We start from the raw sequence: 18250 nt of genomic DNA, 5'->3' as shown, positions 1-18250 counted from the left end.
GGAGGAGGGTGGTTTTCCCAGACATCCTCTAGGTTGGGAGTGGGAACTTTGTTTCAAAGCCCACCGAGGGATAGAAACACTGCAACAATGCAAACGCGAAGAGACAGAAACTGTGTCAGTTTCCTTCCAGGGGTAAAACCTGAACAAGTTCCAGGAGGGGGTTGCGGCGTGAGGGGGTGAATTATACCATCCTTGAAGAGTGTGTCTAGATTTAACAAGATACATGTATCAAGAGTGTATCAGGAGTGCGTTCCTGGCCAGAACACACTCGCCGCAGGTCTCTCAATGACTGGCCCTCTCCCAGAGCCTGCCCCCTCCGTCTGGGACACACGGATGGGACCTCCTCTCACAGACCAGGGTTGCTGGTATTTGTCAGGTACTCTAAGATCTTCCCAAATAGGGGTCCCTCAAACGAAGGGAAGGTGCGGGAGTGGGATGAGCTTGGCGTTGGGCAGGATTGGGAAACTTAACGCCATCTCTGCCGGGAAGGCTGGAGGGGCAGGAAGGAAGGCGCATGCCTGGCTGGAGCCGCCAATCATAGTCTCTGCACCTCTCAGTCTCTGCCCCTCCAAGATGCTTCTCCTTGCAGAGCAATGCGCTCCCAGCTTCTCTGAAGCAGGGTTGCTCACTGATATGAAAGACTTCCTTTTCTTCTTGAATGGGTTGTCACCAGCTGGATACCTTCTAGAAAGGAAGGAAAGCAAATTATTTGGATTCTGAGACCAAAGCGAACCTAGCATAATTAATATACCGCCTCCACTGCCCTATACAATGAAATTACTTTTAATAATGATCATGTAATATTCAGTAGTAATTTGGATTCAGTCTATAGTTTCAAATCACACAACTTCGAGGACAAATACATTTCAATTTAAAGTGTTTAAATTTAGTAACATTTCATGGATGAATGAAATTTCCCTTGCCATTAGAAAATACTAGATCTCACATTTCTGTCTCTGTTTTACTGTTAAAAATTCTTTTTTATTGAGATGTAACTGACATATAACATTGTATTAGCTTTAGTTATGCAACATAATTTGATATACTAGGAAATGGGCACAGTAAGTTCAGTTAACATCTATCACTTCACACAGTTACAATTTTTTTCTTGTGATGAGAACTTTTAAGATCTACTTTTGTGGCAACTTTTGAATGTGCAACACAGAATTTTTAACTACAGTCATCATGAAGTACATTACCTCCCATGACTTATTTACCCTATAGCTGGAACTGTTTAAATTTTTAACTCAAACAAAAACTCCAATTTTGTATCCTATAGAATATAAAAAGTGAAATGTCTCAACGCCTGTTTCTTCATCCCTACAATCACTGTGTTATCATGGTTTATTTTGAATCTGTCATTTTTAATTTTTTTTAATGTTTATTTTTGAGAGAGTGCGAGCAGGGCAGGGGCAGAGAGAGAGGGTGACAAGAGGATTCGAAGCAGGCTCTGATGTGGGGCTCAAGCTCACAAACTGTGAGATCATGACCAGTCAAAGTCAGATGCTCAGCCTGTGGTAGAGTCCCCTCCCTAAGGATAGAAAGAAAAAGAAAGAACATCTCAAGGTAACTTTGCTATCCGCATATATGACAACATCCCTCACGACCTTGTAACATGGGACCACTTTAACCAGACTGCATGTTTGTGTGTTACCATATATGGGAGACAAAGAAGTGAAAAATATATAAAAAAAACCATGTCATGTGGTGTTCGGGGCTCAGTTCTTTGGGTACGAACCCAACTGAGCATTGCCAGCTGGAATAAAGTTGCTTCCTGGAAAGAAAAGCCTCGATGTCACGACTCTCTGTGCCAGAAGCCTGCTACAAACCAACTGAGCCACCCAGGAGACACTATTTTTTTTTTATTTGATTTTTAAGTAGTCTTTACACCCAATGCGGGGCTTGAATTCATAACTGGAGATCAAGAGTCCCATGCTCTACTGACTGAGCCGGCCAAGCACCCCTTGGGTCTACTATTTAAGCAGTGTTTGGAGAAGGTCACTTTATAGACCCTTGACATGCTTCTGAACTGACAGAAATGTACAAAGTAAGGAAAATGCAGGGAGCTGAGTCCACGTGGCAGGAACTTCTGCACAACTGGGAGTTCCCTGCATTAATTTCCAGACAGAATACAGTTGCTGATGGATAAATAGGAAAATGTAGTGCAGTAATGCAATAGATCCTGGAGAAGCTGGTAGGAGCCCTGGGAGAGAGTTCTCATTTTGTTGTGAAGGGCAGGACATCATAGAATAGGTTTGCCCCAAAAGAGGCACCTGTACTTTAGAGGGAAAAAAAAGAAGGAGCACCTGGGTGGCTCACTCAGTTTAGCATCTGACTTCCATTCAGTCCATGATCTCCCCATTCATGGGTTCAAGCCCTACGTAGGGCTCTGTGCTGACAGCTCAGAGCCTGGAGTCTGCTTAGGATTTGGAGTCTCCCTCGCTCTCTGCTCCTCTCCTGTTCACGCTTCATCTCTCTTGAAAATAAATAAACATTAAACAAATTTTTTAGAAAAGAAAATGTACTAAATGGAACTTATGTATATATTACTAAAATGCAATCATACCTAAAGAAATTGTTTAGAACTTTGAACAACAGAAGGTTTTTTTGTGTGGAGAATTTTGTCACTGACGTTATTCAGGATTTCTGGTAGAAAGTGATCTGAAAAACTGACTTTTAAATTCTCCACAAAAGATGCATTCCTTACTGCCTGTCCCACAGGCACACTGCTCTCACATCACTGTCCTTGGTTTGTCACTAGTTTAAGAGGTAGCCTCAAAGCTACAAGGTGATTCATCTGTCTTCGTTTAAACCAAGTCTCAAGGGGTGCCTGGGTGGCTCAGTCGGTTAAGCCTCTGGCTTCGGCTCAGATCAGATCTCACGTTCGTGGGTTCGAGCCCCGCGTCAGGCTCTGTGCTAACAGCTAGCTCAGAGCCTGGAGCCTGCTTCCAGTTCTGTGTCTCCTTCTCTCTCTGCCCCTCCCCCTCTCATGCTCTGTCTCTCTCTGTATTAAAAATAAATAAAAACATTAAAAAAAAAATTAAACCAAGTCTCAAAAAATTTTGTTTTAGGTATAAGATCTCTCAAGGGTGAAGGGACAAACAAATGGATAGCTGCTAAATTCTTTTTCTCAGACACCAATACTTAGTATTTTTAGAACATGTTTTACAAATACAGACTTTGGGGATTGAGGGGAAGCCGGGAAGTGGACAACAGTTTTTTCAAATTCCAGAACCATGTTGGCCGCCCTCTGGTGGATAGTTTGAAATAGAAATTGCTTAGCAGACACATTCATCGTAAATTAATGATAGCTAATGTTGTTTATTAAGTGACATGCTTTGAACTCAGCCCTTTGTGTGTATTATCCCAGCCTCACAACTGTCTATAAATTAGGCATCTGATTTCAATCATACCGATTATAGAACTAACTCAAAAATGTCAAATAAATTGATCATAGCTACACAGCTAGCAAGTGGCAAAGTTGGGATTTGAACTTAGTTTTGCTTCATAACAGAGCCAAGAGCTTAAGCACTATGGACATAATGTCTGCTTTGCATCTTAAGGCCTTGGAGCTGGAGGAGGGCCTCCCAAACTTTGTCTCCAGAACTATAGTTACTTGCCCGATTGTGGTGGTAAGATTTAAAAGCAGTTTTTTTGATGTTCACTTAAAGGTTGTGATTCACTCTCAAAAGTAAGCCACTGTGGCGTGGTTTGTCATTATTTTCTCATGTGTTTGCTCCTTTTGTGTCTCCACATGCTCTGGTCAGTTCATGGCAATGGCTTATGGTGTCTAGCAATAGTAACTCTCAAACTTTAAAGAATGTTAGCAACATACTTCATCTTTGAAGCCCTGGCAATCTTCGAACCATAGAATTGGAGTGAGCTAGTTCTGGAAGGATCTTGGGGGTTATCCAGTTTAGTGGTTTCACAATGTGTGTGTCTTGAAAGCCCATGGAGGAAGTTTTGGCTGTCACAATTATTGGAGGGTGGCTACTGATGTGTAGTGGGAGGGACACTGGACGTCCTTCGATGCCAGCACAGGTTACCCAAGGAAAAACTTACCCAGGCCCCATAGGACTTTCCAGTGTCCTGCCGGACATTTCAGGAGAGAATGTCCGCTCCAATCTGTCATGGGATTTCAAGATCTTGGAAGTCTGTTCTGCCATAGTTCATCACTCCCAAATCCAGGGTCATCACAGGGAATTGTTCTGATGCTGCACTTATAAATAAAGCCTGGATGATTTGCAAGAATATTTTACTTCCTGGGGCGCCTGGGTGGCTCAGTCAGTTAAATGCCTGACTCTTGATTTAGGCTCAGGTCATGATCTCACGGTTCATGAGTTCAAACCCGGTGTTGGGTTCTGCACTGACAGCATGGAGCCTACTTGAGATTCTCTCTATGTCTCTTACTCTGTCCCTTCCACATTTGCATGCGCGTGTGTGCGTGCGCGCGCACACACACACACACACATTCTCTCTCAATATAAATAAATTAATATTAAACAATATTCTACTTCCTTTTCCTCTATAGTCCATCACTTCTCTTGGCATCTTATCGCCACTAAGGTTTTTCCTCTTTGTCCTATCATATACAAATCACTCAGCTTGATTAATACTTTAAAAAAAATTTTTTAATGCTTTTTTAAATTTATTTTTGAGAGACAGAGAGAGACAGCGTGAGCAGGGGAGGGTCAGAGAGAGAGGGAGACACAGAATCTGAAACAGACTCCAGGCTCTGAGCCAGCTGTCAGCACAGAGCCCGACGCGGGGCTCGAACCCACGAACCGTGAGATCTGACCTGAGCCGAAGCCGGATGCTTAACCGACTGAGCCACCCAGGCGCCCCAGCTTGATTAATACTTACCACGAACATTTATCCTTCTGTGTAGCCATTCTCCTGCTTTCTTTTTCTCTGGCCTTCTAGGAAATAGCTCCTGATCTCCCAACTTCCGCTAAATCTTACCTTATTCATTGTGAGTGGGAGCAATAAGCCATTTTCAAATGTCTCACCACATAGTTCTGTTCTTAAAACATTTGTGTTAACAGAAAATTCAAGGTATAGTAAGCTGACAGACCAGGATATGACTCTTATTGAAATGACAGTTTGTTACTCATAGATCCCAAGAGGAGGGGGTGCACTGTGCTCTGGGGAGCCCACTCGGGGAAGCATGGGGTGAGTCAGGAGGCTGTGGGAGCAAGGAAAAAATGTGCACATGTGTCTTTATTGTGGTTTCCATGGGAAGGAACAAGTGAGGCAGGGGAAGCGGGCTTTGTATTGGCTAGTCTGAAAATTTTCAGTAGGCTCTGGGGCATAAGGGCTGTGCCTGTCTGTGGGTGCCTGGCCCCATGGCAGTAAGGGCAGGTGGCTGGCTGGTGGCCCATAGTGCGCAAGCCTGATGTGGTTGGGGTATAAGCTCTGGACTAGTTGGTTTGCATTTTATTTATTTATTTATTTATTTTTTATTTTTTTAATGTTTTATTTATTTTTGATACAGAGAGAGACAGAGCATGAGAGGGGGAGGGGCAGAGAGAGAAGGAGACACAGAACTGGAAGCAGCTCCAGGCTCTGAGCTAGCCGCCAGCACAGAGCCCGACGAGGGGCTCGAACCCACGAACGTGAGATCTGACCTGAGCCGAAGCCGGAGGCTTAACTGACTGAGCCACCCAGGCGCCCCTGGTTTGCATTTTAGAAGCCTGCTCTGGGGCAAGTTGCTTACAAGCTCTAGAAGTTCACTAGCTCTGAGAGAGGCGGTTCCTCCAGGGTCAGCAAGGCCCCAGATGTCAAAGCATCAGACTACAGACCATAAAAGACACGGTTAACACACTGGCCCAGCCTTTGTGTACTACAACATGTATTATTTTGTTACGATCTATTCACTTGGATTTCTCATTTAAATTACTTTTAGAGCATCAGAGTAGCTTATAAAAATTAAATCTAAAACTAGTTATCTATATATCTGTAAGTTATGATTTTCATTTTTGAATTGCAAAGAGGATATTACAAAAGTTAATTTCAAAGCAGGGCATAAGATCGGGTGAGATTGGGAGCCATCGATGTGTTACAGATGACGAGCCTGGGACCCGGGGAGCCCATGTGACTCTCCCAGGATGAGAGTGGGTTGGCAAAACGGTTGAGCCTTTTGCTCACTGCAGCCCAATCTCTGCAAGGCTTTCTTGGGCACCAAGCCCCCTCTGTTGAGTCAGGTCTGCCCCCAACAAAAAATAGTATTGGTGTATTCCACAAACCCCCTCAGTGAATACCTATGATAGCACTTGATACAAATAATGAATATGTTGCAGCAAAAATCTGCCCAAAAAATCAAGTTTGTGTGTCATCTTTCGGTAAGATGGTAGAACACATGTAGTCCATTCCCTTCATCCTTTCTGCCATACTTCCTTCATTTCTTTGTTGGTCAAATAGAAGCAATAGTTGGCCCTGCCTTTTTTTTTATCTTCTTAGCAGCCCAACTTCCCCATAACATCTTTCCTGACCTCCTAACATGAGATCATCACTGTCTCCCAAAGACTTCACCTGGCCTGTGGATCCCTTCCACGAGTGTTCCTTGAGTTTCCTGCAAATTGCCTGGGGTTCCTGTAAAAGTGCAGTCGTTGTGTCTAACAAGCCCCCCGTTCATGCTGATGCTGCCCGGACAAGGGGCCATACTTAGAACAGCAAGACTCTCAGGATACAGCCGTGGGTCCTAAACCCACTCATCATTATAGGTATCGATCTAAACAACTTCTGAAAAATACAGCTTCCCAGCCCCCACTTCACACCTATACTATCATAAAAGATCATAAAAGCAGAGCCCAGAAGGTGAATATTTAGAAGGTCTCCAGAAAGCTCTGATAATTAACCAGGTTTGGAAATTCTCTCCCCAGCAACAATACAATGTTGACCTAATGTCTGTGAGTACTACAAGGATGTTATAACTTAATTTGGAATTGGCTTTCAGAGGTAAGCATCTTGCAGACTGCTGCACACCCTGAGTGATCGTTCTGTTCTGTATTTTCATGCTCAGGCCAGATTCCAAGAAGTGTTCCTTCCCACACAATTACAGGACCAAACCAGATGGGGAAATGGTCTAAAACAATCTTGTGGTGTTAATATCTTATTTACATGTATTTATACATCTCTTAAGATGATCATAGTAGTTGCCAGAAACCCAAATTGAAACATTTCACTGCATTAGAATTTTAAAACTAGGGCACTGGTGTGTATTTTACCAGAAGTTTATATTTGCATAATTATGAGTAACCTGCATTTTCCTGGGCCCCTGTCTGTGTCTTAGTCTAAGACTTGAAGAAAACCTGGCCTCTGAGGGCAATTCTTACAGAGGGAAATTATTTTTATTTTTAATTTTTTTAATGTTTTATTTTTGAGACAGAGAGAGACAGAGTATGAGCAGGGAGGGGCAGAGAAGGAGGGAGAGACAGAATCTGAAGAAGGCTCCAGGCTCTGAGCTAGCTGTCAGCACAGAGCTCAACGCGGGGCTTGAACCCACAAATGTGAGATCATGACCTGAGCTGAAGTTGGAGGCTTAACCGACTGAGCCACCCAGGCTCCCCAACAGAGGGAAATTCTTAAAACAGTCTATGCTTCCCACCAGAGAAGAGGGAAGAGGGTGGGAGGGAGATGAACAGCAGAGGAGAACCCCAAATTAGGACGCTGCTATCTAGGCTGAACATTTGTATGTCCTCAAAATCCGTGTGTTGAAATGCTAACCCCCAACGTGATGGTGTCTGGAGGTATGGCCTCTAGGAGTGATTAGGTCATGAATGGGATTAGGGCCCATTTGGAGGAGGCCCTGGGAGCTTCTTCTCTCCTCCCACCATATGAGGACACAACGAGAAGACAGCTGTCAGTGAACCACAAGGCAGGCTCTCACTAGACATTGAATCTGCTGGTGCCTTGATCTTGGACCTCCAGCCTCCAGAACTGTGAGAAATAAATTTCTGTTGTTTATAAACCACACAGTCGATAGCATTTTGTTATAGCAGCCCAAACCGACTAAGACAAATGAACTTCTGAGCTGCAGAAACACTTACAAAATTTTTGTTTCCAGAAGAGCACACCAGAGAACCATAGTGATGGACTGTACCAGCTACAGACATAGCTCATCGACTCTGACAGAGAAATAACACTGAGGCCCAGATGGGAGGATTCAGACAGGTCGTCGGGGCCGCTGAGGAAATATTGGAAATGGCTCTTGTGGGACCAGGAGTTCCAAAAGGTCATTTTTCCAGCCCAGTATGCCACTGTGGTTAGGGGCCTATTCTGCCTTCAGGCTCAAGTGTGTCTCAGAGAAATGCAGAGAACAAGTGAGTGTTCTCAGGGGGCCATTATCCTCGAGACCCTGTGTAGCGGGTCCCTGTGTGGGCTTGGAAACTCAGCCCTGGGCTCCACAAGGCAAAGCCAGGGCTTTGGGGTTCACACCTGTCTCCCCAGCATCCAGTACAGTGCCTCACTCAAGGCAGCCACTTAATGAACAAGTGTCGAATCATGGAATGGACTAGATAATGCTACATTTGATCATTCCAGAGGTGCCTGATGCACCTCCTAGTTTCCATATTCTTCAGGAGTTAGGACTTCACAGGGAGGTATTGTTCTTATTTGACTTTGCATTAAGCAGGTCTTTTTATTCTGATGCTTTGACCTCTGGGCCTTGCTGATTTGCCTTTCATACGCAAATCAGCCAATCTGGGTTCCCAACCACCTCCTTTATTAGACTATCACTCTCTAGACCACTATCCTCCTGCCCTACTCACCTCGGGGCTAAGTACCAGACAACTAAGGACAGCACCTATGCCCCCAGAGCCCACTGAAATTATTCAGACTAGCCAATCCTGTGCCTGCTTTCCCAGTCTTACCCACGCCTTCCCATGGAAACCACAATAAAGACTTCTGACCAAACTTTCCACCACTCTTCCTGCTCCATGGCTGACCCTGGTGCTTCCCCCATGTGACTCTCCACAGCCGAGTGTACTCTCTCCTCTTGGGATCTCTGAGTAGTGAAAGGTCCTTTCCAGGGCACCTGACTGGCTCAGTCAGAAAAGCATGTGACTCTTGATCCTGGGGTGGTGAGTTCAAGCCCCATTTTGGGTGAGGAGATTACTAAAAATTGTTTTAAATGTTAATTGCTTAAAAAAAGAGAGATCATTTCAATGGCAATTTTCCCTGATCTGATACTTGAATAATCATAAAACCTACTTTTTAAAAACAGACAATTTGTGAAATCACAGGATATCAGAACTATTTATAGTCAAGTGTAGATTTCAAGACAATTTCAGTGACCTGGAAGGAACCTTTACTGTGGATAATAAGTAGTGCAATATATTAAAACTGTTTTGGGTTCACCCCAGTCAGGGTTCAGTCAGAGCAGCAGGGCTGCTAGAATCTTCATCTCATTAGATATACCATCAGGGTGTTTGCATGGCAAACCACGTTGACAGAGAGCAAGGTATGATCCTCTGCGGTGAAGGGCAGGTCTGTTTGCTGTCTAATGTGAGAAAGATAATACCTCCCCCTGGCCCTCATCCCATGGCTCTGTGGGAACTGGGCCTTGGAGATGAGCACACACACCAATACTCTGGGTGCTGCGGTGGCTGTGAGTAATAGGATCCTTTGTCTCAGACCCGGAAGTCTTGTGTCTTCTACCAGTCAACATGAGGCTGTGCAGGCTAACTTGTAAGCTTGTAAGGAGGATACAGTCTCTTGCCCTCACAGTTGCTGGCACTCCAGCCTCCCGGGGCAGGGGCAAAGGGTCTCGTTCCTCCTTCTATCACTGGTCAGTGAGGATGGCCTCCTTAGGGATTGCTCTGTGTCTACCTCTGGAGGGACAGGCATCGGGAGGAGTCACAGCCAGCCTGCTTGTGCTGACCGAAAGAAGAGTCATTGAAGATTGGACCACAGAGGCCACACACCACAAAGCCATGTGACAGAGGGAACTCCTTTTGGGAAAGCCCCTTTATTAATCTGCTAAGGGTATCATAGCAAAGTACCATAGACGACGTGGCTTGAACAGCAGACATTTATTTTCTCAGTTCTGAGAAAACTAAAAGTCCCAGACTAAGGTGCTGGCCAATTTCGTTCCTGATGAGAGTGCTCTCTCTGGCTTGCAGTGGCCACCTTCTTGCTCTGTGCTCACATGGCCTTTCCTCTGTGTGTGTGTGTGTGTGTGTGTGTGTGTGTGTGTGTGTGTGTGAAGAGAGTGTCTCCTTCTCTTCCTGTAAGGACACCAGCCCTATCGGATTTGGGCCCCATCCTCGTAATCTCATTTAACCTTCGATGCCTTCCTAAAGGTCCTATCTCCAAATACAGCCACATTGTGGGTTAAGGCCTTGACATATGAATTTGGTTCAGGACATAGGAGGACACAATTCAGTCCATAGCAGCCCCCAAATGGCTGTGATGTAGGTCAGCCACATTCGCAGTCATTTTAAAAACATGACCAAGCATCTTAAACCATCTACCTGGGAAAGGAAGAGCAAAAAGTAATCCTTGGGAAGACAAATGGAGAAAGGGACTTAGAAAGGGCTAGTAGCCCTCTGGCTTCTGAGTTGAGTTTCCTGCCACTTTCTTCATGGTTTTCGCCTGGTCAAGTCACCATCTCCTGCTGTGGTGCCTCCTTGTAGAAAGCCACTGCCCACTTTGTATCTTGGAGGAAGTGTGCGGAAGAGCAGGCCATCAAAATCCTTTCTACGTTGTGGTGTGGACAAGGAACCCAGAGGAGCTGGCCAATGCACAGGAAGTGCCCAGAGTGCCCGGGAGCTCTGGCCCTGCCCTCAGGCTTGCTCTAAACACACCCACTGTTTTCTCTCATCTGCTGTGGTGATGGCCTCAACCACTTCTACAGCACCCCCTTACTATTCTGTGTGGCAACTTTCTGCCTCTGCCCAGCCTCTGCACCTTGCCTGCCCACCCGTGCTCCCCTCCCTCACTTGGCTAATTTCATCAAGACTTACCTCAGACAGTAGCTTTATTCATAATTGCCAAAACTTGGAAGCAACCAAGCTATCCTTCAGTAGGTGAATGGATAAACTGTGGGGTGCCTGCAGGATAGAATACTATTCTGTACTAAAAAGAAATGAGCTGTCAAACCATGATAAGACATGAGGAACCTTAAATGTGTATTACTGAGTGAAAGAAGCCAATCAGAAAAGTCTTATATGATTCAAACTATATGACCTTCTGGAAAAGGCAAAACTATGGAGACCATAAAAAGACCAGCGGTTGCCGGGGGTTAGGGGGAAAAGAAGGGTGAGTAGGAGGTGCGTAGAGGATCTTCAGGGCAGTGAAACTATTCTGTATGACACCATCAGGGTGGATACATGTCATTACAAATTTATTGAAACCCATAACATGTAAAACACTAAGAATGAAACCCAATGTAGGATGGACTTTGGATGATAATAATGTGTCCATGCAGGTTCATTAGTTGTAACAAATATATCCCTCTGGTGGGAGATGTTGATAATGAGGGAAGCTATGTGTGTGGGGGGCAGGGGAACCTGGGAAATCTCTGTACCTTTTAATCAATTTTGCCATGAACCTAAAACTGTTCTGAAAAGTAAAAACCCATTAATAAAATGGAATAAATAACTTTTAAAAGACTCACCTACATAAAAGACATCATCCTTTCTAGATGCTCTGGAAAATTGCAAGAGAACATCTGTCCTGGCTCAGAAACATTTCTTTCTAGTGGAGCTTCCTCTTCTCGAGAAGAAATCTGATAGTTTTCAAGGTACCTCATCCTATAGGTAAGGCCAAAGGAATAGGTAAGAGAATCTCAGCATCCCAACCTCAATAACTGGAATAGCTCGTCTTCTTCTGTGGTTCCACAGCATCCTGTGCTTACCTAGTGGTAGGGATTATGCAGCGCTTGCTATATGCCAAGATGTGCGGAGAAATTACAATATAATTCTCATCATGTCTCATGAAGTAACCTCTCTTGTTACCTCCACTTGGAAGACAAGGAAACTGAGGCTTGCAAAAACTTGCCAAAGACCCACCAGTTGGTAGGTGGGAGTGCCAGGGGTCAAATCAAGTCACCATGATCCAGTGCTGGCCCCTTACCACTGTGCCTTGTGGTCTCTGCATAGAGTTTTTTCCCTGTGATGTGACTGCCAGCCTCCCCTACCAGCCTGTGGACCTCGTGGAGGCAACACTGCATCTTCCTGTATTTTCAGAGCCTTAAGAACAGCACATATCAGTATTTTCATATGTATTTTGAAAAGAAACAGGTTGATTTGCACTTGGTAAGCCTGGGTGAAAATGGCATAGCCATCCATGTCCCAAGGGGAAACAGATGGCACAGTCAGGTTGGACTAATCGAGGAGCTTTTAATGAAGGGACTATTTGCAAAGCTATGGCCCGGGGAAGTACCCAGAGCCTAGTACCAGCTGGCTTTCTTGCTGTCTACAGAGTTGAAGGGGGCAAGGGCAGGGAAGGGTTACCAGAGCCTGGAGACGGACCAGGGTGTATGGAAGAGGGCTGCCCGGCAAGAGCTGGAATCTTCTGGTTTAAGGGCACAGCCAGCCTGCAGTGACCCTGCAAGGGGGAAGTGAGGAAGAAATACCGTGGCCTTTCCCACCTGGCCTCCAGGAGACCCCTGGGACAAAATATGTCCCCAGGGAAAAGCGAGGGAAGAAGAGAAGCGCTATTGGTGGGACGGATAAAGGGTTGTGGGGTTTTAGGGAAGGCAGTGGCGTCTGCGCCAGACCCAGACATTTGTGGGTGGGTGTGGAAAGGTGGAGATGGAGGGGCACTGCTGAGTCAGAACACAGCAGGGCAAAGGTGCGGTGGGCCAGAAGCACAAGTGAGCAGCCGTGATGGCCGCTCGGCTTGGTCAGAGAGCAGAGTCGTTGGCGGTAGAGCTACAGAGACAGGCTGTTTGTAGCTACAGTGAGGAGGTCCTTGAGTGCCAGGCCAAGGGTGCAGAAATATTTCTGTAAGGTGCTGAGCAGGAGGGCAGTGTGCTCATAACTGTGCCTAGGGAAGACGCTAGCAGAGGCAGCATGACGATGGTCACCAGCCTTGAGAAAAGGAATGGAAAAACAGGCAGGAGGCCACCACAACATTGTGTATTATGGGCCGGACTGTGATGCCTCTCAAATTCCTACGTTGAAGCCCTAACCCCCACACTCCTGAATGGGAATGTATTTGGAGATAGGGTCTTTAATGAGGTAATTAAGTTAAAATGAGGCCATATGGGTGGGCCCTATCCAATCTGGCCAGTGTCCTACAAGAAGAGGACATCAGGGGGCACCGGGGTGGCTCAGTTGGTTAAACTGAGCCAAGTCTTGATTCTGACTCAGGCTGTGATCTCATGGATTCTTGGGTTTGAGCCCAGAGTTGGGCTCTGTGCTCATAGCATGAAGCCTGCTTGGGATTCTCCCTCTCCCTCTCTCTCTGCTCCTGCCTTGCTCGTGCATGCTGCCTCTCTCTCTTTCATAATAAATAAACAAACATTAAAAAGAAGAAGAAGAGGACATTAGGACACAGGCACACACAGAGAGAAGACCATGCGAGGACACAGGGAGAAGACAACCATCCACAAGCTAAGGAGATTGGCCTCAAAAGGAACCAACACTATGGACACCTTGATCTTGGACTTCTGGCTTCCAGAACTCAGAGGAAAGAAATTTCTGTTGTTTAAGGTACTCAGTCTGTGGTACTTCATTACAGCAGCCTCAGGAAACTGGCAAAGCCCAGGAAAGAAAATGATAAAGAGACACACTCAGAGAGGGCTGGCCAAAAACCATGTCTGACTGGACGAAAGTACTGAAGTCAAGGATGACCCAGGGCTGTAAGCCCAACGCTGGCGGGCATGGTGGAGCCACTGACAGAAGCAGGAAGCAGGCGATGTTCAGTGCCAGGAAAATGAAGTCTGCTTCGGATCGTGAGTTGTAGTTGCTGGCAGGATGTCTAGGGAGAGTTGGCCTTCCCGTGGCATTAAAGGCTGATCTGAAGCCAAGAGGCGTGCTGGAGGTGGAGATACAGATGTGGGAAGGTGGATGCATGAGATCACCGTGGGAGGCAGGACACACAGGACGAGGGCCAGGAGGCAGGCTCAGAGGGAACCCATGGCAGGCGAGGTGACAAAGGGCTGGTCAGAAACACAAAGGACAGTGTCCTAGAGGCCAGCCACAGGCTGTTGATGCCCAGGGCCTGTCCTGCCAACCCTGGGGGAGGATGATGGTTCATGGGTAGCCATTCAGGAGAGGGTCAAGGCAGGGGGGTGGGCAAAAGCCTGACTGTTGAGGGATGAAGTAGCAAGGAGTTTAGGAAAGGAAAATGTAAGTTTCATGTCCTCCTTTTAGAAGTTTGGAAAAAGGAGAGAAATGGTAAATTGGGCTGTGGGAATGCCACTGTATTTGTTTTCATTTTATTTTTTTATTGTGGTTAAATATACAAATACACATAACATAAACTTTATCATTTTAATCATTTTTAACTGCACAGGTCACCGTCATTAAGGGGACGCACACAGTTGTGCGATCATCATCCCCGTCCGTCACAGAACTCTTCGTCTTCCCAAACTAAAACTCCATCCCCAGTAAAAATAAGTCCTCTGGGGCACCTGGGGGGCTCAGTCAGTTAGGCGTCCGGCTTCGGCTCAGGTCATGATCTCATGGTTCGTGGGTTCAAGCCCCGCGTCCGGCTCTGTGCTGACGGCTAGCTCAGAGCCTGGAGCCTGCTTCAGATTCTGTATCTCCCTCTCTCTCTGACCCTCCCCTGCTCACGCTGTCTCTCTCTGTCTCTCAAAAAAAAATAAATGAATAACATTAAAAAAAAAGTCCTCCTTATCCCTCTCTATCTAACTCCTGGCAACCCCCATCTGCTTTCCGTGTCTAGAATCTGACCACTCCAGGAACCTCATATAAGTGGATCTTACAGTATTTGTCCTTTCAGGGATGGGATTTTTTCACTTGACATAATGCCCTCAAAGTTTGTTTATGTTGGAGTGTCTTTTCTTTTTGAGACTATGAATGGGGCTTTTATTTCTCATAGTGGCACAGTCCTGAATATGTTACAGGCAGAGGGAAAGAAAACAGTAAAGAAAGCTGGAAGAGCAGAAGGATGAAAGTCATGGAGAAAGGCAGGACAGAGTAGAGGGAGGGTCCGGTTTAGAGCCAAGCAGTCCTGGGTTCAAATCCTGGCCTTTCCATCGCATGACTTTGAGCAAATCATGTCATCTCCTCAGATCAGCTTCCTTGTATGCAACATACAGATAGTGATGCCCTTCAGTGGGATCCCTGTGCGTGCAAAGTGTCTCCCAGAAGGGAACTCACACTTGCTGCATGTTTGCCTTGTTACCTCTGCAGCTGGATACTCAGAAAGGATCGTCTTATTCAAGAGGATTTTGCCCTCATTTTCTGCAGGAAGGAAAAGAAGGTTAGAGAGGACATGTGACATGCTGCAAATCCCCCATGTGAGTAGAGGAAGGGCTTTGAGAATGACCCACGTTTTCTTTCTTTTTTTTTAAATGTAATTTATTGTCAAATCGACTTCCATACAATACCCAGTGCTCATCCCAACAAGTGCCTTCTCAATCCCCATCACCCACTTTTCCTTCTCCTCCGCCCCCATCAACCCTCAGTTTGTTCTCTGTATTTAAGAGTCTCTTATGGTTTACCTCCCTCCCTCTTTGTAACTTTTTCCCCCTCTCCCCTTCCCCCACAGTCTTCTATTAAGTTTTCTCAAGATCCACATATGATGTCTGCCTTTCTCTGACTGACTTATTTCACTTAGCATAATACCCTCCAGTTCCATCATGTTGCTGCAAATGCCAGGATTTCATTCTTTCTCATTGCCAAGCAGAATTCCATTATATATACACCACACTTTTTTTTTATCCATTCATCAGTAGATGGATGTTGAGGCTCTTTCCATATTTGGCTATTGTTGATAGTGCTGCTAAACATAGGGGTACATGTGCCCCTATGCATCAGCACTCCTGTATCCCATGGGTAAATTCCCAGTATTGCTGTTGCTGGGTCACAGGGTAGTTCTATTTTTAATTATTTGAGGAACCTCCACTCTGGTTTCCAGAGCAGCTGCACCAGTTTACGTTCCCACCAGCAGCACAAGAGTGACCCACATTTTCTTGATTCCCAGCCCTGTCCCCTTTCCAGAGCAACAGGAAGTACCACTCGGTACACAAAGGGCTCCTTCTCTTCCCCTGGAGGGGTGAGGTGCCATCTATCTGCTAAAAGGGTAAAGGGAAATGGGTGGGAGTCAACTTGAGAATGGATCTAAAGGTTTCCAAACAGGTGCGAAGAGCCACGTGGCCCCATTACCATGACCAGAGCTAGGTAGACATGGAGCCCAAGGGGTGACTGGAGCTGCCCAAAAACCCATATGGAAGAGGCTAGTAAGAAGGGCATCCAGGGTGCAGGGTTAACACAAGGGAAGGGGAGGCTTGCAAGACTGCAAGAGACCACAGAAGCCCAGCAGAGATCCTTGGTTCGCTGGATTGAGTCGAGCTTGGAGGCAACCCAGTAGCTGGAGTCAGTTAAGACCCCTTTAAATGCTGGTGAACCAAGGACTCTGCGTAGACATCAACATGGGCTTCATATCCAGCAGGAGCGAAGTTAGGAAGGAAATGCGCAGAACCCTTTGATGCATGTCTGATGTATTTTCTCCTGACAGTTGCAAGGAGCTGGCGCACGTGTGCTTTGCAATGTACGTATATAACTTTTGCATCAGACATCTGTTTAATGCTCTTAAGCACCTGCCAGCCATAGTTTCAGATGCATTTCTCAGATTAGCGGGGTCTGTGTCCTGTATTGTCCCCCCAACCCCACCCTCCAGCCCTGTTGCAAATTGCTGAGTGACAAAAGCAGATCCTTGCTGGGACCACTGAACGCTGGCAGTGTTACCCTGAGGCTGCTATCTAAGGAAAACATTCTGCTGAGGCCGTTTGGACAATATGGTTTTATGTGCTCATTTATTTCACACCCATGTTTTAAAATAATTCTTTTTGGCTGAAAATGTATTTTCACCTAAGATAATAGAAGGAAGTTGTGAGCCAGTTACATTTCCCAAGTGACATTAGCATATGGGCCACATTTTTTCCTGAATCCCACTCCCTGTCTCCTTTCTGCTTTTCTGTCTTTCTCTGGTTCTGAGGAGGAAAATATTACCTGCATAATATATCTCTTTCTTGCCTCCCTCTCTCCCACCTTGTCACAGGAGAAGGTGGAGAATCTTCCAACTCCAGTCCTGTTTTATTTACCAGTAGTAGAATCTCCCTCATACCTGTCCGCACCTCTCCACCTCCACTGTCTTTATTTCAATTGAGCCCTTGCCTTCTCCCACCTGGAGCTTCACCATATCTCCTCTCCAAATTGTCCTGTGATCTTCACTTTTATCCTGTAACCCATTGTCCATGCTGCAATCAGAGTGATCTCTCTAAAGCTGCTCTGAGTCCTTTACTCTCCTGTCATCCTTTGGTGACTTCCCATTAGTTTCAGGATACTTTCAACTTTCTTACCAAGGCAGTCATCTCTCCTTCTTGGCCCTTCTTCTTCAACACTCCATGTGGTTTCAAGTCAATCTACTTGCGTACATGGCTCTTCTATCTTCCCGAAGTGCTTTTCCCCTCCTTGCTCACCTGGTAAAGTCCTAGTTGCTCTTTGGGTAGCTGAAGCCCACTTGGAAATGTCTGAGGCCCCCCCAAGCATAACTAATCACTTCATCTGAGGCTCCTTCACCAAGCATGGCATGTGCTTGGGAGCTTCCAATGTCGGCCCTGCTTGACTGAGTTCCTAACTACCAGGACTGACCTTCCTTCCTCTCCTTTGCACCTCTAGGACCTGTCCTGTGTTTGACTCAAAGTAGACCCATTAAACGTGTATGTTGAATTGAAAGGCTATGTTGAAAAGATTAGGCTAGCTGATGTCAATGGTAGGTCTAACCCTCTATAATGATTGAAAATCTCACTCTAGTTCAACAAATATTCATGGACTATTTACTATGTGTCAGGCACTCTTTTGAGTTCACTATACCCAAATGAGCAAAGCATCAGTCCTTTAATTATTGAGCTCACAGTTGATCAGTGACTACCAGCAAACAATATCACTAACACAAAATGAGAGGCACTAGACTAGGGGTAGGAACAAAATGTTATGTAATAGGTTTTCAACCATGGCTATATATCCAAATGTGAGGAGTTTTAAAAAATATGCATGTTTACACTTATAGGAAATATCTAAAATAGTCAAACCCATAGAAGCAAAGAATATAA

At 45.7% G+C, this 18250-nt stretch overlaps 1 long non-coding RNA gene across 1 annotated transcript in view; it reads left to right on the top strand.

The window, feature by feature from the left end:
* The window catches only part of LOC115290858, a 64246-nt gene that overhangs the window by 23907 nt on the left and 22089 nt on the right, over nt 1-18250 (top strand). The window contains exons 2-3 of the long non-coding RNA XR_003908261.1: nt 11645-11759; nt 15327-15433. This is a non-coding gene — a long non-coding RNA (uncharacterized LOC115290858). The remainder of the gene's footprint in view (nt 1-11644; nt 11760-15326; nt 15434-18250) is intronic.

This window comes from Suricata suricatta, chromosome 1 (assembly GCF_006229205.1).
Source record: "Suricata suricatta isolate VVHF042 chromosome 1, meerkat_22Aug2017_6uvM2_HiC, whole genome shotgun sequence".
Lineage (NCBI taxonomy): Eukaryota > Metazoa > Chordata > Mammalia > Carnivora > Herpestidae > Suricata > Suricata suricatta.
The sequence above is the reverse complement of the archived record's forward strand: the minus strand, read 5'-3'. Positions and strand labels throughout refer to the sequence as shown.